Genomic DNA, 25534 nt, shown 5'->3' with positions numbered 1-25534 from the left:
TTATAGCCAAATTTGGGGAGACAACCACAAATAAAATATTATTTTTTTACACATAAGTCTTCATTGGTGTTCCAAGATATTATATTATATTACACATCACTTTTGAAAATCTTTTTCTCCGAATTTGCTTCTTTACATAAAAAGAAACATGTGGAAAATTGAGTTGTCTAGTTGTGGTATTTTTTTCAGACCATTTGACCAAGTAATTTGAGAGATATGGTCAAAATACTAGAGCATGGTAAAACTGCCACTCCTTTGGTAACTTTATTTGTTGCTTAATTTGATCCCAATTGTGAGAGAATTTTTATCTCATGCTTGCCACCAATATTGTAGATATTAACATCAACTTTCTACAGGTCCAAGAATCATCTTAATCCCATTTGCAACGCCAAGTTTATAATTGTTTTATCGAACCTGTAAAAAATAGTAAAAACTTGTAATTACACAACAACTTATATTTTATACAATATATTATAAAACATATAATATTTAAACATTTAATAAAACAAAAACTATATATTTATATTATAAAACATTTAATTAATGTACAATTTTTATGTTTATCACACCTCCCAACCAGCTTATTGCTAGTCCCTAGCAATTTAAGCGTTAATAGCAATACAAAGCATATTGATTAATTTAAATAGAAATGTAATCAAAACTATCTAAGTGTTTAAATTAAATTTGAAAACTGTCAAAGCTATATCAAGATCATCATAATTATAATTTATGAAATAATTTGAGATGATCAATTCAAAGCTTATTTCAGGTAGTTAAATGTACACGGCCTTCAGAAATTCCTAGTAAGAGTCTCAACTCCATATCCTCACAGGTTAATAAATGTTTCAATTTATGGAAACGATTTCTCTCATGGAGTTGGAATACAGATAAATGCTCAGAAAAATTGTTTACAGAATGCAGACAGACAAACGAGCCAAACTAATCAAAAGATAGAAAATCCATTGATTCAAAATCTAGTTGTTCTTATTATATATTTTTTCCTGATATATTTTTTTTTCATAACATCATGGAATCAAACTAATTTTATGCTTCTTGACCACATATTTATTTAATTTGTACAATAAATTCTCTCTTTCTTTCTTTTTTTTTTATGAGAGATATGTGGGTCGTAGCATATAACTTAAAAATTACATAGATCTTTAATATCTTTCTTTTTGTATTTTTCTCCTTTTTTTTCAGGAAATATCATTTTTTTTTCAAAATAAGAACTCAAGATCTAAACAATAGATGGTCTCTCTCATGATCAATAAAGGCTCGAAGGCTGTTTTCTCAGTCCTCTCCACTCACTCACAAAATATGCGTGAGTTTAAATTTTAGGCACTCTTATAAGGTATATCTTGGGGCATATACTTTAATACCTGATTTTATCACAATGGTTAATCACCCAAAAAGATTTCATAAATCATATTTTTATATTGATCAGAATATTAAAATTGATTTTTTTTTCAAATAAAAATTTAAACATTCTTAAATAGATTAATGCATGTTCTAATTTAAATCTTTCAAACATGTAATGTATGACATTTTTGCAAAAATTACTAAGATACAAACAATAAACATGATTTTATTTTAAAATAATATATATATTTTTTTTTATTTTTTTTTAAATTTTTTTTATTTTTTTTATAAGTTTGTTCTCCCTCCAATCAGAATATGACATTGTCCCTAATGTCAAAATAACTATTAATAAAGAGTACATAATGAAAGAGATATCACCTGGAATTTTATTGAAGATAACAAACGCAAACCAATCCACGACTTTTGAATCAATGATCCAACTTCCTTTTCTTACTGCTTGATTGCGACCAATTAATCTTTGTTATCATCGGATCAGGCTTATGAACAAAAGCTTCCAAATCATCAATTAATTGGTCGGCATTCGAAGCACAGATGAGCATCCGTCGTGAATTTTCTGAAATGAAATTCTGTTCCACAGCTTTATCAAGAAATGTCAACAAACTGTCATAATAATTATTGATATTCAACAAGCCCACAGGTTTATTATGGATATTAAGTTGTGCCCAAGAAACAGTGTGAAAAATTTCTTCTAATATACCAAAACTTCCTGGTAGTGCGATAAAAGCATCAGAATTTTCAATCATTTGAGTGATTCTTTCATACATAGAAAAAACTTTTAATTCCTCCCCAATCGTAACACCTGTAATATTTCCTTCAGCTAAAGCTGTAGGAATAATACCCAAAACCTGACTACCTCCAAGATGAGCAGATGTTGAAACAGATCTCATTAACCCAATATTACATCCCCCATATACCAAGTGAATTTTTCTCTCAGCCAATATCTTTCCAAGATTATTCGCTGCTTTTACAAACACTTCATTTTTTCCAGGACTCGACCCACAAAATACACAAATATTTTTCAATGTTTGCGCAGAGGATCCAGCCATGTTTTTACTTTCTTTTTTTCGTCTGCGAAAATAGAGAGAAAGATGAGAGATTTTATAGGGGTAATATGTTATCATGACAAAACTATGGGTCAAAGCTGTAAACAGAATAAATAGTAAAAACAATAATGACACACATGCATATAAACAGTAGTGTGATTGTGGCTCACAATTTTCCTCTGGTTTTACGTCCAGAAACGGCTTCAACGCCTTCTATAAGTCGAGGATATGCTTCCCATCCAATTTTCTTATAAATTGGCAAACAGGGTCTTTTTTAGTCGGATTCCCAAGACGATAACGCTCATCTTGGAATTGTTTCCATAAACGGAGAAGTTCAATATGTACATGTCCACTAGAATGCGTCTCAAAAGTCAATAAGATGTTATCTAAAGACTCCTTACTCAGCCCATTCTTAATGAAACCAATTTTATCTTCTCTGTTATTGGAAACACATCCCAAAGATCTGCATCGTTTGTCACAAGTCCATCTTGCACACTTATGACAAACCCCTAAACTTTTGGCCCTTCGTTTTTTCGCATAAGTGCTTTTTCCTAATCCAGGCAAATACCGAATGAGCAATGATTGTTTAACTTCTCCTCTTACTCGGACCTTAGCTTCTATTACAAGACGAATATCTTCTGGAATTCCTTTTTGCATTAGCAATCTCAATCTTTCACACCTTCCTGCATAAATTTTTCTTAGAACATTTTCAGAAACAGAGGGAAAATATTTACAAATTTTTGAGAGAATTTCATCCATTTTGAAAAGAAAAGAAATGATTTTTTTTATTTTTGTATCAGCAATTGTGGGAAACTGATTTAACCGACTATGAGAGTCACGGACTACCGTTATCCGCCATTTAACCGGGAAAATAAAAAGATTAAGAAAACCTGAAATAAAAACAAACAAACTTAAATGCAACACCAAAAAAAATAAAAAATAAAAAAAATCAAGGATCAGAAAGGGAAATAAACTCTTCTTGAAAGATTTCATTTTCTAAAAATGGTTTAAGCCTTTGTCCATTTACTTTAAAAATATCACCATTTTTAGGATTTTCAATATCCACAGCTCCATAAGTATACACATGCTTTACAACATATGGGCATGTCCATCTTGATCGTAATTTTCCTGGGAATATGTGAAGTCGAGAATTATAAAGCAAAACTTTTTTACCAATCTCAAAAGATTTTCTAAGAATTGTTTTATCATGAAATGATTTGATTTTTGCTTTATAAATAATTGAATTCTCCTACGCGTCATTTCTGAGTTCATCAAGTTCATTAAGTTGCAATTTACGCAATTTGTTGGCATCATCCATGCTTGAATTTAAAGTTTTGATCGCCCAATAAGCTTTATGTTCCAATTCCACAGGCAAATGACAATGTTTTCCATAAATCAACCTATAGGGAGACATATTCAATGATGTTTTAAAAGCTGTTCGATATGCCCAAAGTGCATCATTAAGTCGCAGAGACCAATCTTTTCTATTTGAGTTAACAGTTTTTTCCAAAATTTGCTTTATCTCCCTATTAGCTAATTCAACTTGTCCATTTGTTTGAGGATGATAAGGAGTAGTTACTTTATGAGTAATACCATATTTTTTCATTAATGAAGCAAATGGTTTATTAACAAAGTGAGTTCCCCCATCACTTATCATAGCTCGAGGAATTCCAAATCTACTAAAAATATTTTCTTTTAAAAATTTGATGACGATTTTATGATCATTTGTTCGACATGGAATTGCCTCTATCCATTTGGAAACATAATCAACTGCAACTAAAATATACAAGTATCCAAACGACGGTGGAAAAGGTCCCATAAAATCTATTCCCCAACAATCAAATATTTCAATTTCAATAATAGGATTCAAAGGCATCATGTTTCTTTTTGAAATCCCACCCAATTTTTGACAATTTTCACAGATCTTGCAGATTTCATGGGTGTCTTTAAACAAAGTGGGCCAATAAAATCCACACTGCAAGATTTTTGCAGCTGTTTTCTTTGAAGAAAAATGTCATCCGCATGCTTCTGAATGACAAAATTTAATGACACTACTTACCTCATTGTCGGGTATGCAACGTCGAAAAATTTGATCCGGACAATACTTGAACAGATACGGATCATCCCAATAAAAGTTTTTTACCTCATTCAAAAATTTTCTTTTATCTTGAGAACTCCATTGCGGTGGCATTTTTCCTGTCACAAGAAAATTTACTATGTTAGCAAACCAAGGTGTAGTAGTAACTGAAAATAGATGTTCATCAGGAAAATTATCGTTAATTGGTGTCATTTCACAAGATGATCCTGTTACTAGTCTCGATAAATGATCGGCTACGACATTCTCGGTTCCTTTTTTATCTTTGATCACAATGTCAAATTCTTGGAGCAACAAAATCCATCGTATCAGTCGTGGCTTTGCATCCTGTTTGGTCAACAAATATCTAATAGAAGAATAATCAGTAAACACAATAGTCGTTGATCCAATCAAATAAGAACGAAATTTATCTAATGCAAATATTACAGCAAGTAGTTATTTTTCAGTTGTGGAGTAATTCATTTGAGCATTGTTTAAAGTTCTACTTGCATAATATATCACATAAGGCTTACCGTTTCTTCTTTGACCCAATACTGCACCGACTGCATAATCACTCGCATCGCACATGATTTCAAATGGTAAAGACCAATCAGGAGGTTGCATGATAGGAGCTGATGTTAAATGTCGAATGATTTTATCAAAAGCATTTTGACATTCTTGAGTCCACTCAAATGCAGTGTCTTTTGTTAAGAGGTTACAAATGGGTTTAGAGATTAAACTAAAGTCCTTTATAAACCTCCTATAAAATCCAGCATGTCCCAAAAATGAGCGAATTTCTTTAATGATTTTTGGAGGGGGTAAATTGGCAATGACATCAACTTTTGCTTTATCAACTTCAATTCCATGAGATGACACTACATGTCCCAAAACAATTCCAGAAGTAATCATGTAATGACATTTTTCCCAATTTAAAATAAGACCTTTTTCATCGTATCTTTTTAAAACTTTTTCCAAATTTTCAAGACAATTATCAAATGTATTCCCAAAGACAGTTAAATCATACATGAAAATTTCCTAACAATTTTCAACCATGTCGCAAAAAATGTTTAGCATACATCTTTGAAATGTTGCTGGGGCATTGCATAATCCAAATGGCATCCTTCTAAATGCAAATGTTCCAAAAGGACATGTGGATGTAGTTTTATTTTGATCTTCGAGTGCAATGGGAATTTGATAATAACCTGAATATCCATCAAGAAAACAGTAGTATGGATGACCTGCTATTCTTTCTAAAATTTGATCCAAAAATGGTAATGGAAAATGATCTTTTCTAGTGGCATCATTTAATTTTCTATAATCAATACACATCCGCCAACTAGATGGGACTCAACTTGTTAACAATTCACCTTTTTCATTTTTTATCACTGTGATGCCAGATTTTTTCGGAACTACTTGTGTTGGGCTTATCCACTTACTATCAGAAAGAGGGTAGATAATCCCAACATCAAGTAGTTTGAGAACTTCAGTTTTCACAACATCTTTCATGTGTGGATTTAATCTCCTTTGTGGTTGTTGAGATGTTTTTGCATTTTCTTCTAAATGAATTTTGTGTGTGCAAATTAGTGGATTAATGCTCTTGAGATCTTTTATTGTCCAACCAATTGCATTTTTATGTCTTTTAAGCATATCAACTAATTTACCTTCTTGATCACTTTCTAGTTTGGAAGAAATTACCACCGGATATGTTTCTTCTTCTCCAAGAAATGCATACTTCAATTCTTCTGGCAAGGGTTTTAACTCCAATATGGGTGGTTCGTCTTTGTTTTCATATTTTGCATCAAATTCTTTCTCTGATCCTGGTAACGAGTGATACCTGATAAAATCATCAAGATCAATTTCAATATTTTCTTTAACACTTTCAATTGAACAAATATCTAATTGATCACGAGTACTCCCTTCTTGAATGTTTTCTTCCACAAGAGTTTCAATAAGATTTTTATCTTCACTTTCATCTCCTTTGTCATGTGGTTGCTTACAAAGATTAAAAACATTGAGCTCCAAGGTCATGTTACCAAATGACAACTTCATTATTCCATTCCTGCAATTTATAAGAGCATTAGAAGTTGCTAAAAATGGACGACCCAGAATTACAGGAATTGCATTACAAGCTTCGATAGGTTGTGTATCTAAAACTATGAAATCGACAGGATATACAAAGTTATCAACTTGGACCAATACGTCTTCTACCATACCTCTTGGCACTTTAACAAATCTATCGGCAAGAAAGTGTTACCGAAGTAGATTTTAACTCGCCTAGATTGAGTTCTTGATAAACTGAATATGGAAGTAAATTCACACTAGCTCCAAGATCAAGCAAGACTTTTTTAATCTTTCGTTCTCCAATAATACATGAAATAGTAGGACAACCAAGGTCTTTGTATTTCAAAGTATTATTATTTTGAATGATTGCACTTACTTGTTCGGCTAAAAATGCTTTTTTTTTCACATTCAATTTTCTTTTCACAGTGCACAAGTCTTACAAAAATTTGGCATATGATGGTACCTGTTTTATTGCATCTAATAAAGGAATATTAACTTTTACTTGTTTAAAAATAACATATATATCAGAATTCAAATTTGATTTTTTTGTATTTTTCAATGCATGAGGGAATGGTGGTGACACTGTCTGTTGAACCTCCTCTTCGCAAGGGTTCTACTTCCTTACCCTTTGGAGTTGATTTATCATCATCTTCACAAGGTTCAAGAATGGATTTTTCCACAACCTTACCACTTCGAAGGGTAATAACAGATTTTACCTGATCCATCGATTGAGTTCCAGAAGTTCCAGTTTGTGAATGATGATCCTTGGGATTAGGCTATGGTTGTGAAGGAAATTTACCTTTTTCATGAACATTAAGTGCATATGCAAATTTAGCAAGAGTATCTTTCAAATCTGTCGTGGTTTGAGCAGTTTGAGTATTGATAGACTCTTGCTTTGCAATGAAAGAATTCAATATATCTTCCAAGTTCCTTTTAGGTGGAGGAACATAAGGTGCATAATTTTGAAAATTTCGATGATTTTGGTAATGTGGTTGTGAAAATTGTGCAGCATTATCATTCCTCCAACTAAAATTTGGATGATTTCGCCAACCTGGATCGTAATTTTGAGAAAATGGTTCAAAATTTGGCCTTTTGAAATTGTTCAAAACATTGGCTTGTTCATGGAGACATTCTTTAAAAGAGGGAAAAGTGGGACAATCTTTTGTAAAATGATCACTTGTATCACAGATATGACACACAATTTCTTGAACAGATTTTAATTGACCATTCTTTTTCAATTCAAGTGCCTCAACTTTTCTTACCAAAGAGGTAAATCTAGCTTGAAGATCATGTTCATCTTTGAGAGTGTACATACCTCCACCAGATGTAGGAGATTGAATCTTGTTTGATGGTTCGATTGTACCTATAGTGTCCCAATTTTGAGCATTTTAAGCTAATGAATCGGGATACTCAATTGCCTCATTTGGATCTTTATCTTCAAATGTTCCATTACACATAAGTTCAACCATTTGCCTATCTTTAGGTGTTAAGCCTTCATAAAATTGAGAAACAACTCTCCAAATTTCAAAACCATGATGTGGACAAAGATTAAGCAATTCTTTGTATCTATCCCAACATTGATAAAAAGTTTCTCCTTGTTTTTGAGTGAAAGTGATGATTTGCCTTTTGAAAGAATTTGTTCTATGAGATGGAAAAAACTTTTTCAAAAATTGTTGTTGCAATTCATCCCAAGTTCGAATGGATCCCGATCTAAGATTTTGTAGCCAAGTTTTAGCTTTATCTTTTAAAGAAAAAGGAAAAAACTTAAGTCGAATGGTGTTCATGCTATAATTTAGATCATTATATGTATTGCACACTTCTTCAAACTCTCGTAAATGCATGTATGGATTTTCAGAATCTAAGCCATGAAAATTGGGTAAAAGTTGGATAATACCAGGCTTAAAATTGAAATGAGATGCATCAGGGGGTAAATCTAGACATGAAGGTGCACTAGTACGTGTAGGATTCATGTGATCTCTAAGTGTTCTTCGTCTATCATGATCATGTTGAGAATGAATTTCATCTTTATTTTCTTGGATGGGTTCTTCCGCCATGTTTTGTAAAAATAAAGGGTTATTTCGAATGAGTCGACCACTAAGTGTACGTGACCAAATGCTCATGCAAATGCAAATGCAAATGCAAAAGAATAAAAACACACAAAAGCAATAAAAATTCAAATAAAGAAAAATAAAATATAAACAAAATTAAATAAACTTGAAATTAAATTATACTTCCCCGGCAACGGCACCAAAAACTTGTTGCGACTTTGATTGTTGCACTCCCAAGAGCTGGTTGTCCACAAGTAGTATAATTCGATGATTCCGAATATCGTATCCACTGGGAAGCTAAGGTAATTACAAGTCCACTACAATGTCTTTTTATTTATTTGTTCTTTTAGTTATTTGAATCTTTAATTGGTAACTTTTAATTGTTCAAATTTTAATTTAAGTAGTTGAGATTAAAGGATCCACTCTTGGTATTTTAATAAAGTTAACATTAACGAACATTATTGATATAATGGTTCCAATATATTAAATAATCATATTTATATTATGTTATATATTATTATCTTATAAGTATATAATATATATCAAAACTTATAAATGTTGTCAAGTATTTATTATGCTATATATATATTTGTAAACACTAAATCAAGGTTCCCACTTTAAATGGTTGGTAAAACCAAATTAACATTTAAATGGTACCAAGAAATTAATATTATGATATATTTATATATAGTAAATCAAGGTTTCCACTTTAAATGGTTGGTAAAACCAAACAAACATTTAAATGGTTCCAAGTAATTTAATATTATAATATATTCATATATAATAATTCAAGGCATCCACTTTAAATGGTTGGTAATACCAAACTAACATTTAAATAGTTCCAAGAATTTAGTGTAACATATAGCAAAAATAAATCAAAACTCCCACTTATAAGTAGGGTATAAAAATGCTAAAAGAAATAAATATAACATAAACAATAAATAATGATTAAATAATATAAAACATAGATTCTTACATTTTAGTAACCTTATTATCATGCCAAGAGTTTCACCTTTTCATCTCAACTTTAGGAAGTTAGCTATTCATTATTCAAAGTGTAAAACTTTGAATATGAAATTAACATGCTAATTATATTTAAATGAAGAAATAAAGGAAAAATATAGAGAGAAATATTATGAACTCAAAGGTTTGTTCATAGAATGAGGGATATCTCAATACATTACAATGCACCCTTATTTATAGCCAAATTTGGGGAGACAACCACAAATAAAATAATATTTTTTTACACATAAGTCCTAATTGGTGTTCCAAGATATTATATTATATTACACATCACTTTTGAAAATCTTCTTCTCCGAATTTGCTTCTTTACATAAAAAGAAACATGTGGATAATTGAGTTGTCTAGTTGTGGTATTTTTTTCAGACCATTTGACCAAGTAATTTGAGAGATATGGTCAAAATACTAGAGCATGGTAAAACTGCCACTTCTTTGGTAACTTTATTTGTTGCTTAATTTGATCCCAATTGTGAGAGGATTTTTATCTCATACTTGCCATCAATATTGTAGATATTAACATCAACTTTCTACAGGTCCAAGAATCATCTTAATCCCATTTGCAACGCCAAGTTTATTCTTGTTTTATCGAACCTGTAAAAAATAGTAAAAACTTGTAATTACACAACAACTTATATTTTATACAATTTATTATAAAACATATAATATTTAAACATTTAATAAAACAAAAACTATATATTTATATTATAAAACATTTAATTAATATACAATTTTTATGTTTATCACCCCCCCTTCTAAACACTCTTGATACGTTAATCGATCCTATCAAAATCAATTAAGTTCTTATAATCTAGATAAATCAAGCAAGATCTCATAATCTAGAAATAAGTAAACCAAGATTTTATCATTTAGAATTAAATCAAGCAAAATTTGATAATCTAGAAAGGCAAAATCATAAATTGATAATATCAATTTAGAAAAATAATATAGGAATAAAATATTCCTTTCAATCTCCCCCTTTTTCCTTTCTGGACAAAACTTCCAAAAATGATAATTTTGGTAAGCATCGTAGTCAGTTAAGCTCCCCCTGCATTAGAGTGTGTCTCCTCCTGAGTCAAAGTTCATCTCCCCCTGAATTAAACATGTTCGAGCACTGGTGTTGTTGACAGTGTTGTCAACATCATCATTAGAACACCCGAAAACATAATAAGACATACGAAAGAAAAATTCAATAATCACGTAAACAGATGTAAGAGCAACCCAAAAACAACATTACAGACAGAGCATAAGTATTCATCTTTTATCTTCTTCTGTGTCCGTAAGCTCATCAGTCTCAGACCATCCATAGCACCATCCATAGTCTGTGTCATTTTTGGTTCTCCTACTCCCCCTTTTTGGACAGAATGTAAGCCAACTTTCAAAAGCACCATCTACTCAGCCACTTGTTCTTCTTAGTAAGCAATGAGTCATTTGGCTTTTTGAATCTGTTGTAAACCAAACTCAATTTTGGCATCAAAAAAAATCTCGTCATCTTCTTTGAGAAACCCCTATAACTCCAGTATCCCAAAGATCAGGGAAGAAAAAAAAGAGTACATCAGGGATAGCATTGATGTCTTCCGTGATTTCATTTTCTTCATTTGCGGGGGTATTGTAGAATTCATTAATGATACTAGGAGAAAACTTGACAATCATAGCAGATAGTCCTTGACATCATAATCACAAGAGCCAATGTTGTCAGCGGTGTTGACAGCATCAGACTCAACATCAGCAGTATATTCAGCCACCTGTAGAATATGAGAGAAAATTATAGAGGTATATCAGGAGTTATGCACAAAGAAATCACGAGAGCAAGGAAAAATTGCGAGGGTAAATGAGAACAAGCAAGAGTAATTATCAAGCATTTAATGACAACAAAACATATTTACCCTTACAAAAAAATCGATTCAATCCTTCAGCTCTGAAAAATCCGCACGGTGAAGGTAATATTTCCGAAATTTACCTAAAACACTAAATATGGTTCTATCCCACAATCAACCAGTAAAATTGATTCAAACTCGTGTTACGACGATTTCAAAAGAATATCCGGTGAAACCCACGTCGATTATAACACGCTGACACAAGTAGTCACATAAATTCAAAATTTAGGTAATCAAGGTTTTTATCAACTTTCATAGGTCAGATACTGATATGTCACTGCACATGATAGATTCACGAAAAAAACATCAATATGCATATCCTAAATATGCCTTCAATATGATGAATTATCGAAATGTCAGGCAGTGTATAAATTATGTAGTGTCTGAACTTGGTGTACCTCCTGGCAACACCACTGAGTTTTAGTCAAACTTCCATAAAATTTTCTTTTGATTCAGAAATGGTAGCTCCCACACTAGAAGAAAGGTCTTCAGTGGACTCCTCTAGGTAGCTTTTTACATTACTATTTTTACTTAGAAGTGGTAGCTCCCACACTAGAAGAACGGTCTTCAGTGACTCTTCTAGGTAGCTTTTTCCATTTTCTTCTAAATAATTTTTTTTTATTTACCTCTTTTCTGTTTTTCTCCTTATGCTCGCATTTTCCAAGTCACTTTTTCACATTAGACAAGATCACGATTTCCAAGAATATCCTCAACTACTCGGTGCCTTGGATTGAGCATAATTTATTCCTCGACATTTGATTGAAAGTATGAACACTCAGAGAGTACCTTTAAGAAATTGCCTTCACTATTCAGACATTACACAAATAAATAGGATGGTTATGATTATGCAGTATGTCTAACATCCTAAAAATAGACATGCAAAAATGGTGTTATCACCGGTGTTGGCAACACCAATGACAACATGTGTGTGTGATTATTGTACGCACATACTGAGAGACTTCCGAAGATTGGAAAATCTCTCAAAGTCCAAAGGTTTCATGAATATATCAGCCAGTTAATTCCCAGTCCTAACAAATTCCAGTCGAATTATGCCTTTTTCAACCAAATCTCGAATAAAGTGACGTCTTATGTCTATGTTTTTTGTTCGAGAGTGTTGAACATGATTCTTAGAAATGTCTATAACACTTGAGTTGTCACAATATACTATCATGTAATTGCTTAACTTGTAATCTAAGAAAGAAATTTAGTTTTCCTACCATGCTCATTTCGAACTGTGATGACATGAAATCCACAAAGTTATTCACAAGTATTTGAGATGAAGAACCGAAAATAATATCATCTACATATACTTGACAGATCAAAATATCAGATTTCAGTTTTTGAATGAAAAAGGTTTTGTGAACTTCACCTCGTTTGAAGCCCAGGTTTATCAAGTATTTGACCAACCTACCATATCATGCCCGTGGATCCTGTTTCAGTCCATACAAAGCCTTCTTCAATTTGTAGACATGGTCCAAGTGGTGGAGATCTTCAAATCCTTTAGGTTGACTAACATAGGTCTCCTCATTCAGAATTCCATTCAAGAAAGCACTTTTTACATCCATTTGATACAATTTAATACGCATGTGACATGCTACAGCAAGCAACAATCGGACAGACTCAATATACCCTTGAGCTACCAACCGAGCTTTGTTCCGAACAATGTTACCAGATTCATCTGTTTTATTCTTGAAAATCCATTTTGTTCCAATAACATTGGTATTTAAATGTCTGGGCACTAAATCCCATACATCATTGCGCACAAATTGTTCGAGTTTTTCATGCATTGCATTGACCTAGAATTCATCTTTTAGTGCATCATTAATATTCTTGGGTTCAATTTGAGACACAAAACACGAGTGACTTACCTGGAAAAACGTGGAGCTCATTCAGATTAAACCAATCATTTTGCGGTAGTCCACCTTTTCTTTCTTTCTTGTTTGCACATCATCATGTAATTCACCAATGATTTGTGATGATGGATGATTCTTCTGAATCTTGCTGGGAATTTCTTTTTCACAATTGATCACAATATCATCATTATCACCGTTATCATTATCCACAGTTTTTTTTGGTTCAGAGGCGGTGTTGTGCTTGGTGTTGCTTCACTGGTCTCAACACCAGACTCAACACTGTTTCTGGTCAGTGCCTCACTTATATCCAGCAATTCTTCTACATCATCCTCCGGTGTTTTAACTGTCAGATCTGCAAGATCATCAAACACAACGTTAATTGATTCCATTGTAGTCCTAGTTCTCAGATTAAATACACGATAAGCAAGACCATTAGTAGAATATCTAAGAAAAAGACATTTATCACTTTTGGAATCAAATTTAGTTAGATGATCTCTATCATTCAACACATAACCAACACATCCAAAAATATGAAAATATTTAAGGTTTGGTTTTCTTCCCATGATAATCTCATATGAGGTCATTATAGAACCACTCCTTAAATTAACACGGTTGGAAATGTGACATGTCATATTTAAAGCTTCGGCCCAAAAACATTTTGACACATTCTTAGAACTAAGCATGACCCGAGTCATTTCTTGGAGGATTCGATTTTTCCTTTCAGCTATGCCGATTTTTTGAGGGGTCTTCGGAGATGAATTTTCATGAGTGATACCTTTCTTATGGCACAAAGAAATAAATTGAGAATTTTCGAACTCCTCACCATGATCGGTTCTTATTTTAACCACCCTCATATCATACAGATTTGTTATCCTAGCATGCAACTTCTTAAAAGCATCAAATGTATCAGATTTTTCTCTAAGAAAATTTACCCAAGTAAAATGCGAAAAAATCTTCCACACAAACAAACAAATATTTCTTACCACCCAAGCTCTCAACTTCCATCGGACCCATTAGATCCATATGCAAGATTTCAAGGCACCGTGTTGTTCCAAAGTGTTGCAACACCGGGTGCGCAACACAGGTTTGTTTACCTTTCTGACACGGTCCACATACATAAGCATTAATTGAACTCAAATTTGGCATACCTCTCACAGCATCAAACTTACACAGATTCTTCAAAATCTTGAAGCTCACATGTCCTAGTTTTTGATGTCATGGGTCTAAATCACTCACCTTAGCACTTAGGCAACCATCACCTTCTCCCAATTGATAGCAATTGTCAGCAGAACGAGTACCTGACATTACACAAACATTGGCATCATTAAAAACTTCACAATTATTTTTATTGAACTTAAAATATAAATTATTGTCACAAAGTTGACTTATGCTTATTAATTTTTAGTTAAATCCTATAACGTGTAGAACATTATGAAGTTCAGGAAGCCCGTCAACATTCAGGGTTCCTTTGCTTACAATTCTTCCTTTTGCACCACCACCATAGGTTACACGCCCAATTTTTACTTCAACATAATCCGTTATTCTTTGGATCCACTCATGTGGCATGAACACCCAGTGTCAAAATACCATAGACCTGCAACGTTAGTTTTAAAAGACGTATAAATGACTTTGCAATGAATAACAGCTTTTGGTACCCAAAATTTCTTCACAGGAGGTTTCTTGACTGTTGTGTTGCGCCTGGTGTTGGGCAACACAGTGGGCAACACCCGATTTGCATGACAGTTCATATAGTCATTTCTCAGTTTAAAACATAAAGGTTTGATGTGACCTGGCTTATGACAGTAGTGGCAAATAAAATGTCGCTTTCTTTGCTTTGATTTAGAAGTTGACACTGGCTTCTTGGTTTGTGACATCTTCACTGGCGAGTCAACTTTCAAAGGAGGGGAAGAAGCTCTATTTTGTTTCAGCCTTTGTTCCAAGGCTAGCTTTGGGATTGGCAGAGTCTTCATAGAAGGGTTTACCATTAGAGAGAGAGAAGTGTCTTCAATTCTTTTTACAAATGCAGTTGATTTTGATTCAGAGTTGGAAGTTTCACCATGTTCATATACGCTTTCAACATATCCAAGACCAGTTCTGATGTCCTTTCCCATAGTTAGCATTGAGTCAAGTTTTGATGAAATTGAGCTGAATTTAGCAATAGTCTTTGAGGCCTTCTCAAGATCATCCTTGACTTTGCACAGTTCGAGGTCCTTCTTACTCAACAAGACTTCCAGTCGAGACATGCTACTCTTTAACTCAGTATTTTCCTTTGAGAGCATAGAATTTGTTTCATTTCTTTTGATCCAATCTTCGTATAGCTCTTCATACATAGCCTGCATACCATCAAATGTGAGTTCATCAGAATCAGTATCCTGGATTTCATGATTACCTGAGTCATTGTGAGATTTAGCATTGAGACACAAGGATTTTGAAGTGGTGTTGCGGCCCGGTGTTGCAACACCAGAGGCAACACCGTGTGGGTTGACTTGCAGCAAACATTTTTCCTTCAAAACAACAGTGTTTGTAGACACTACATCCATTGGGATTCTGTAAAATTTCCTGCAAAAAAAAAAAAACAACAATAAGCCAGAATCAATCACTTAGTGTATCAAGCGTTGGCTCTGATACCACTTGAAAGGAATGTTGCTCATAAACGTATAGGAAATAAATTAAAATATTATGTGTATCAGAATTTGGTGTTGTGCTCGGTGTTGACAGCACCATCACACAACACTGCAGCGGAAATTAATATTTAACACACACGTAAACTTTAATGTATAAACACCAGATTTAAATTATGCACAAGTACGAATACTTGTGCGATGCCTCATGGCAAAAAAAAATTCACTAGAAAATTATGTAAATCGTTTACACCAAAACAATACTAGTGAGAATACCAAAACAAGATTCCTTGACACTCCAAGGAATTAAAAATGCATCAAAATAAACCACATAAAAACTAGATGCATAAAATAAAAACGTATTGCTTAAAACCAAAAGAAACCACTCTTCGATCAACAATCTGCGTCAGTGTTGTTCTTCGAGTGTTGTCAACACCAATCAGCAACACGGTATATGTAAATCAATCACACAAAATCTTCAACACGAAAAACTTCAATATGTGAACTCTGATTGTGTTCAGAAAGACCCAGCAGCTCTCCTACGCTGCAAAGTAATCATCAGATCACACAAAAACGTCTCATCAAAATAGGTTGGGCTCAGGTATATTTCTTCTATGCAAGAACTCCTTAGCCGACCTTTACGTGCACTCCCGAAAACCTCCAGCTAATCCTCTCCACAACAAAGTGATCCACAATCACACAAAACTTCAGCAGCTGCACAATAAAGTGATCACCCGATCACATAAAAACTGCAGAGCAAATATATGTTGGACTCTTATAATTTCTTCTATGTGAAAATCTCCCTAGTCCAACTCTCTCCTCAAGCCTTCTCATGCGGCCGTGAAGTTCTTCATATATATAACCATTGCTTGATCTAAAATTCATTCCATAAAATAGTCCTAGAAAATATAGAAATAATATTTTTATTAGGGATAACACTCTTTTAAACATGGAAAAAATATCTTGGAGATAAGAATGATATTAAAAATAAATCATATAATATCTAGATATTAATCAATTAAATTCTTATCATCAATAAATAAATCAAGCAAGATCTCATAATCTAGAAATAAGTAAACCAAGATATTATCATTTAGAATTAAATCAAGCAAAATTTGATAATCTAGAAATGCAAAATCATAAATTGATAATATCAATTTAGCAAAATAATTAAGGAATAAAATATTACTTTCAAACACAAAATGCATAAACTCAAAAATATCCTCTCAATAAACATGACGATTGTTTGGGAACATGGCTTCAACGTTCTTTGTGATCCTAGTATGATTATAAAAAAATACTGATTAAACATTGTCACATGTTACGAGAGAAGCAACACATTTCTCAAATTCTAACAAAACCACGTTCAGTTATCATCATTTTTCGTATCCGCTTCCGCGTATACCACATAAAATATATCATCGTTATCATCTTTGGACATGACAACCGATATGTTGTCTCTATACTTATTCTTAATACGAGAATCATCCAAGAAAAATAAATGTCCACATGCACTTACAAATCCAACAACACATGAATTCATGCAAATGAATAATCTATTATATTTGTTTCTCATTATATATTTCATAGTCAACTTCGCAACTTGAATTTTTTGTACAACAGCTCTACAATACCATTACAATTTATCATACGGCCCACTATCGCAGTGTATATCATGCACTGCTAGCTCCATACACATCCAAGCTTTAAAATATTGGAGTTCAATTATAGAATATATTTGGATATTTTTTATCATTCTGGAAGGTCGATAGTGTGATTATCCTCTTAATTTAATCTAACAAGATTAGTCACTCACGCACCATCAACTCTAGGACTAGGATGCCCTCTAATACGAAGGTTAACCTCGTCACAATTGTGATTTAGATTGTAAGCCCGAACGGAAAAGATATTGTCTTCTTTGTGCCTCAAACATAAACTCTCCACTCATAGTTCTTCTCGCTATAAATAGATATAACCTTTACGACTATAATTTTTCTTAAAAAAAATATCTTCTTGCAACCACATAATTTTTCAAATAAATTCTAAACTCATTTGCATCTTTAAAATTCTGACCCTCTCCATATACAATTACACCAAGCCTCAATAGAGTTTGCAAATGGAATCTGTTGTTGTTATAATTTGCATAGTCCATTTCATATTCAGTGGAAGACCTATAAAATCAATCTATGCATTACAACACTTCCACGAAATCAGTAATAAAATCTGTAGCATTACACAAAATCAAAATCATAAGGAAAAGCAGAGAATCGTTTTCAACATATTTGTTACTTTGCATTTGATCACTTCTTCTCAAACCTCGCATTTCAATTATTGTCAATTTCAAGCATGTGTAGTTTAATCATGTTTGAAACATCATCGTCATCGTTCAAAGTCACATATATCTTCTCATGAAGAAATGTATATTTCAAAAAAATGTATCTAGCTTAATCTCATCACACTTTGTTGATAGACACAAAAAATAAGTCTATTGATCTCATGAATAATTAAATGATATCATGTACAATGTAGAGCCCAAAATCAGTACACGTAAAACTCATGCATTTTTTAATTGTTAAATCATTTATTTAAATTTAAAATGATTTTTTTAGTGATGCATGATTTATTAAATTGCATTATTTTAAATTATGTATGTTTATGTGATGCACGTTAAAATATTTTCTTGAGTTTTATGTTTCAGACGATTATTCGATGCAGGATCGAGGAAAAGAGACCGGCGACGATGTTGGCAATTTTAAAAGATAGTATTTTATTTTTCCTTAAGGATGTGGCATTTTAAATAATTTATCAAGTTTTAGCATTTTTAAGCCTAAATCATTTATTTGGTACTCTTATGAGTTTTTAAAACCTTTTAAGTTTTAGCCATTGTGTATTTTTTTTATTATTATTAGGGGATTTTGTAATTGAGGGGATAAACTCTTAATTAGCATTTTTATTATTAATTTAGCATATCATATTCCCCTAATTAACTAAACTCACGCACACACACACTAACACACACACTTTCATGCCTATACACACTAACACACACAACACACTTCATTCTATTTTCTTAGAGAAAATATTAGGGTTCTTAGAAAAGATCAGCAGCCGCCCCCTTCCTCTGAAATTCCAGCAAGGTTTTTTTGTGTTTTCTTCAAAGGAAATCGAGCCACCATCGTCCCGGATCAACCTTCGCTCCATCTCCGCTTCGGTGTCGTTGTATCGTGAGTTTTTCTAATAAAAGGCACGTATATTCTGTTATTTCTGCATCGATCTCATTATATAATGCTTTGTGTTGTTATTTATGTGTAAAAATACATGTGCGATGTGTAAAAGTTTGAGCAATGATGTTTGGATCAATTTTGAAACGGTTTTTGGATCACAAATCACGTTTTTACTGTCTTTTAAAAAAACAGCGATTTTTAGGTCGCGATTCTGAGAAAAATTTTAACACAAAAATTGTAGAACTTTTCAGTACCTTCGATTTGATATATAAATCGAAATATTTGGATAAAAATTGAGTGAGTTATGGCATTTTTCGTGGAACTGCTCAAACTGTGTTTTCCCGAAAATTATGATATTGATGCGTTCTTGAAGTTTTAATGTTGCAGGCTTCGTTGGGGATCGACGGATGATCTTTGCTGCATATAGGTATATTGTTAATGATGTTGGGATGGTTATTGATGTTTTGTTTCATGTCGTTAGGCACTTGGGAAAATGAGTAGTTGTGAAAACCATTTTGTTGTCAAAGATCGTGTTTACGGGTTTATTGTGTACTTGCGATGCGTGGTTATTTTAGGGCAATTGCATAGGATTAAGTCGATGTTGTAGCATCCTAAGATGGGTCTCAAGGTGTTGGTTCATAGCCCGTACAATCGAGTTTAGAAGGATAGGCAGCACATGTATTAAATTTCCGTGGGTTTCCAATTAGCGCAGGTACCCGGACCCCTCGACGGACCCTGGCACGGGGTCCGTGCCCTTGTTTCCTCCTTAGTGTCAGTAAACCGAGCCTAGACAGACCCTTCTCCGGACCCTGACACGGGGTCCGTGCCTTTGTTTCCTTGGAAGTGTCAAATTTGCGAGCCTACACGGACCCCTAGACGGACCCTAGCACGGGGTCGTGTCCTCACTTCTTTTCGATATTTCTTTTAACGAACCTACACGGACCCGAGCACGGGGTCCGTGTACTTCATGTTTTGGGAAAAGCTGGTAGACTTCATTTCAGGTTTGTGTTGGGGAGCAAGATAATGGTTAGTACGATGATTGGATGAGGTCGAGTCCCAAGTGATTTAGAATGTCATAAGCTATTTATTTACTTTGGTGGTAAGTACGATTACCTACATCTAAGACATGCAAGTTAAGTATTTAAATTCATGTTAGTATGTGCAGCAGCGGCCCCAAGCGAGATCCAACGAATCTCTCAACGCCAAGTAAGTATGTTCGACGTGCAAAGAAAAATATTTTCATGTTTTTGAGGTATGCTAAATGTCTTGTGACCAAATTATGAATGTGTTTGGAAGTCGGTGAACGTGGCCGAGAACCTCTCCACCCCGTTAAAGCATGAACAGGTTAGATCAGGATTGGAAAGCGTTAAAGCATGAGCGGGGACCAATCCACTTGTTAAAGCATGAACAGAGATCTCATGTATGTGGCAGTGGATTCGTCCCTGTCAGCCCAGTACTGTGGTTTAGTCTGATCAGGCGTATTATGCATAGGTCACTTGCTTTGAAACATGCCTCTAAGCAAAAAAATGATGAAGTTATGTATGTTCAAGTATACAAGCACGTTTAAGAAAAGTTTATGTTTGTGGCACGTCTATGTATGTACGTATGTAAGTTCAAGTTTAAGCGCAAGTTCAAGTTCATGTATGTATGCTCTATTTTAAAGTTGCATGTGGTTTTATTATGTATTACTCGTTACTTCCAGTTTATATGTGTTGAGTCTTTAGACTCACTAGACTTGATCGATGCATGTGAGGATGATTTCGAGGAGACCAGGGGTGAGGACCAAGGAGCTGGCTTGGACTGAGCAGGGGGCTAGACCCGAGGACCGCCCAAGTTTTTAAGTTTTTATGAATTGTCAAACACTCTGATTTCACGCTACTAGTTATGAGATTTCAAACAAATATTTTTGTCAAACTTTATTTTTTGTTCTTTTGTTGCAACGACTTTTGGGAAGTACGGGTGACATTATCGAAATTGAAGTTTGATTACTCTTTTAAGAAAATTTTTAATTTTTCCGTAAATTTTAAGTAGTAAAAGTTCGGTACGTTACAATTGGTATCAGAGCGGTGTTCTTGTAAAGGGTTATGCCTACTGCCAGTCGCAAGAAGCTCACGAGGTCACACCTCAAGTCTGTAAGTTTTAAGGTTTTAAATTTATGTTATGTAGTAAGCATGAAGTTGTGATTTCAACATGTCCATGTTTTAAATTCAATTTACATGCATCTTATATTATTGGTATCATGTTCATGCATGTGGGACTTACGTGTTGGGTAAATTATGGAAAAGTATGCCTCCTAGACGTTTGATTAACCGGGAAGCAAGGGATGGGGATGAAGAGACTCAAGAGGAGGGGAGAGATGCTCCTCCTCCTCCACCCCCAGATATGCAGGCACAGATGCTTGCAGGAATGACGCAGTTCTTCGCACAGTTTGCGGGCAACCAGGCTGCAACAAATACAGAAACGAGGCCCAGACCAGAGGCAATATACGAGAGGTTCAGACGGATGAGCCCAAAGGATTCTCGGGGACCACTAACCCGATGATAGCTGAAGGATGGATTAAGTTCATCGAAGTAATATTCGATTTCATGGAGCTGTCAGACGCAGACAGGTTCAGGTGTGCCACGTTCCTTCTGACAGGGGACGCCAGACTTTGGTGGAATAGTGCGTTGGTGTCAATGAACTTGCAGACACTGATGTGGAACGGTTTCAAGGAGGTTTTCTACTCCAAGTACTTCACCAAAGAAGTACGGTCCAGACTGTCCAGGGAATTCATGACATTGCGTCAGGGGGATAGCAGCGTGGCGGAATTCGTGAGGAAGTTCGAGAGGGGGTGTCACTTTGTGCCCCTGATAGCTAATGATGCCCAGGGGAAGCTGAGGCATTTTATGGATGGGTTGCGGCCGATCTTGCGCCGTGACGTTCGAGTTGCTGGTCCTACGACTTATGCAATTGCCGTATCTAGAGCTTTGGTGGCAGAGCAGGATCAGAGGGATATTGAGGCAGACAGACAGGGCAAGAGGCCCTATCAGGCTCCACATCAGCAGCAGCAACAACGACCTCAGTTTAAGAGGCCGTTCCAGGGGCAGCCAGGGAAGAAGCCATATCAGGGACCGCCAAAGGGCAAGGCTCTTATTCAACGGCAGAAGGCGACTCAGAGGCCTGGTAATTTCCCAGTGTGTCCTAAATGCAATCGCCAGCACCCGGGATAGTGCCTATGGGGATCAGGAAAATGTTTTATGTGTGGAGCCAGCGACCACATGTTAAAGGACTGCCCTCAATGGACGCAACCGACACAAGGGAGGGTATTCGCCTTGCACGCCTAGGAGGCGAACCCAGACACGACACTGTTGACTGGTAATTTATGTAATTCAGTACAATATTCAATTTTTGCCTAGCATGTTTGTTCTTGATTTGGGGAATTAATTCTAGCAAGCGGACTAGGTCAAGTTATAGTAAATGGACGACAAGTCCAAGTATCGATCCCACGGAGACTATTGTTTAAGTACTAAGATTTAAATTACTCGATTTAATCTAGGCAAACAATAATAAGTGATTTGATGATAATTTAAACTAGTTAAATTAAATTAAATTATGCTAGATTATTAACTACGCTCGACTTTGCAGAACATGTTGAAACTTGGGATATTTTCAAATTTAATAAATTGATCGAGAACACACAACGGTCTAAACTTTGATTATAGTCATGCATTGGAATTAATTAATCACAGATTATTCGATGTCACGATAAAATTCCCTGAATTAACTATAAATCTATTTCTAGAATTTATAATCTTATTTTCATTTAATAGTTCAATTATTTCTAATTGAATTTAATTAAACAAAAACGCATAGGGGTCTGTCTTGGGGTCCGTCCGGGCTCGCTAAAAAGTCTTCTTTTGGCTTATAAGGCACGGACCCTTACACGGGGTCTGTGTCTAGCTCCGGGTACTCTCCTTGTGCTATTTTCCTATTTTTTCGGGTATTTTTGACATGGCATTACGAAGCTTGAGTTTCTTTCCCTTTCGTTGGCTTTAATCATCTTTTTGGTCAAATCCGCAAATCGCAATAATAACACGAATTAAGAGCAAAACTCGGAATAAAAACGCCAGATAAACACGAATACGACAAAATAAAGTCCCTAAAACACTATATGATTCGTGTTTATCAACATGCTAAAGCAGAGGTCGAGAAGAAGTTGATAAAAGAACGAAAGGTTTTCTTCCATGTCTTTTTTACTCTTCCCATGCCAACATATGGAGTGATGAAACATGCCAAATCTCCAGAATTTTACTTTTTGACTTGCACTTGTATGTTCTGTATTTTTAATATTCACAATCTACTTGGGTAAGATTTGATCTCTTTGTACATCCGTACTTCCATGAGTCCCGCCACCTGCATGCCATGAGAAGGGAAAGGGGTTCCGGGAGGTTTTGCGAAGAAATCTAATACGGATGTTTCTAAAGGGACATATTCTACTAGTGCAAGAAATCAAAATCATGACCTCCAAAATTACTTTTTTATACATACTTGTCTTGTCTGCTATTCTTATGATCTGCCATGCACACCGTAACTATGTTCATAAGACATTCCCCATATAAATCTGCATCTCGTCAAAATGACTTGTCTGTGGTATATTTTTTTGAAAATATTGGTATGCCATATATGAATTAGTTCCTTAATGCTCTAGCTTTAGATTGAACACCTGCATTTACCAGACTTGTACTTTGAAAATGATATACAACCAAATGCTTTCATTGTAAATTCTTCGACGCATTCCAAGATACATAACAAGCTTATACATCTCAATGATATATTCTCATAATTTCTCTTCATGATTAGCCTTTTCTCGTTTTTGGTCTCCTATGGCCAACTTTTCTTATTACAAAAGCCAATATCTCTTGATTTTATGTGATTGAAACTAGTAATTACTTCTATATTTTGCCATCAACTATAATTTCATTTTTATTATATGCGGTGCAGATCTGTTAGTGGCAGTGAGATTTCTGTGGATATTGTCGTTTTTTTGGATGAATGATCTTATTAATCCAATGCATCTTGTATTTTTACATTTCAGTTTGCAGGATCAATCAAGAACCAATATTACAACCAATCTCAATATGATGAAGTCAGAAGTGAATGTAGCGAATTCGTCTACTCTTATGTAGGTGCTTAAATTGATCATATGCGTCGTTGTGCATTTTAGGATATATTTTTGGATATACATTTTTGGTTTTGTTGATATACTTGTGGATATATTTTTGGGTACGTACTTGTGGATACATTTTTGGATTGTACTTGTGGATTTGTGGATATATACTTGTGGAATATTGGTAGATATACTTGTGGATTCGTGGATTTTCATCATTTTTAGATGGATAATTTATGAATCAAATGAACGTATTTTAAATTATATATGTGTATGTGTATGTATATCAAATGAATGTACTTCACCATAACTTAATAATTGTGAAGTCTTTTTTATTAATTACTTCATTATAATACAAAAAAATGAAGTCTTTTAAATCGACTACTTCGTCAATAAATGTAAATTGTGAAGTAACAAAATACCAATTACTTCAACAAATAAAAATTATGGCGAAGTTATGAAATATATTTACTTCATCATAGTTCCGTAACAACAACGTCGTTCGCATCAACTACTACACCAAAATACAAAACCTATGAAGTTATACAAAACATTTACTTCGTCAATTAATGTAGACTATAAAGTTATATATAAGCTATTATTTCTGTACTTTATAAAATCGATGAAGTAAAAGACGTTGTTTTACTTCGGCATCGGTCTAATTCCGGACCAGTTTTTCCTCATTAAACCGACCAAAGACTTCGCTAATTTCTTGGATATGACTTCGCTTATAATGCGAAGTAAAATGATACTATATTACTTCACGTGCATCTACTTCGGCAGTTATCTACTTATGACTTCATTGAATATATGAAGTAAATCAAGGAAATTTTACTAGTACACGCACGTGCATGTTTGTATAATATTTTTTATAATTAATTTGATTTAAATATAAATGAGGATCAAAATATAATTGAAAGAAATAATGAGAGACTACACTGTAATTTTGATATATAAATTACAAAATAAATTGAAAAATAAAAGAATTAAAAACGATCTCAATAAAAAATGAACCTATAATTTAAATCCTAAGAGACATTGATTCTATCCGCTGAACTACGTATAACTTGTATTAAAATTTTAATATTTTATTAATATATATAATTATTAAAATAGATAGCATTGATTTATTATTGATAAAAAGACGGATTGTTAAATTGAAAAATTAGGCAAATGAATTAAAGGTTGAG

The 25534-nt window shown here is 33.9% G+C and overlaps 1 non-coding gene across 1 annotated transcript; it reads left to right on the top strand.

The window, feature by feature from the left end:
* Positions 1 to 8085: 8085 nt before the first annotated feature.
* On the top strand, positions 8086 to 8194 carry LOC142532110 (small nucleolar RNA R71). The gene has a single exon (XR_012816502.1). It is a non-coding gene; the product is annotated as a small nucleolar RNA R71 (small nucleolar RNA).
* The last annotated feature ends 17340 nt before the right edge of the window (positions 8195 to 25534 follow it).

The sequence above is a fragment of the Primulina tabacum genome, chromosome 17 (assembly GCF_025594145.1).
Source record: "Primulina tabacum isolate GXHZ01 chromosome 17, ASM2559414v2, whole genome shotgun sequence".
In the NCBI taxonomy this organism is placed as follows: domain Eukaryota; kingdom Viridiplantae; phylum Streptophyta; class Magnoliopsida; order Lamiales; family Gesneriaceae; genus Primulina; species Primulina tabacum.
This window is presented reverse-complemented; position numbering and strand designations above follow the sequence as displayed.